Below are 338 nucleotides of genomic sequence, written 5' to 3' on the forward strand. Positions count from 1 at the left end.
ATTGTACTATGCACAGGCAGTCACTAAAACTGAGAAGCATTCAACATAGAATTTGGAAATCTTGGGCTCCAAAGGTTACAGTCAGTTCCGACTTTATACATAGCAGCATTAGGAAGGGTTGGTATCCTTAGCTTCTCTTTTCTATTGTAGGTTATAGTACAAAAAGCCCATGTATTGGGAACAACAGAGTGGCAAGAGTTCAGTTGCTAGATCCCCTGGAGCTAGAGTTGGGACAAATGCTCATGTAGGTGAGACTGTGCCCTCAGCTTCTCTTGCACAGCAGGTGTCTATCCTTTGCCTAGGGAAGTGAGCAGGTTTAGGGATTAAAGTAATAACTT

The sequence above is a fragment of the Charadrius vociferus genome, unplaced genomic scaffold, assembly GCF_000708025.1.
Source record: "Charadrius vociferus isolate BGI_N301 unplaced genomic scaffold, ASM70802v2 scaffold467, whole genome shotgun sequence".
NCBI classification, from domain to species: Eukaryota; Metazoa; Chordata; class Aves; order Charadriiformes; family Charadriidae; genus Charadrius; species Charadrius vociferus.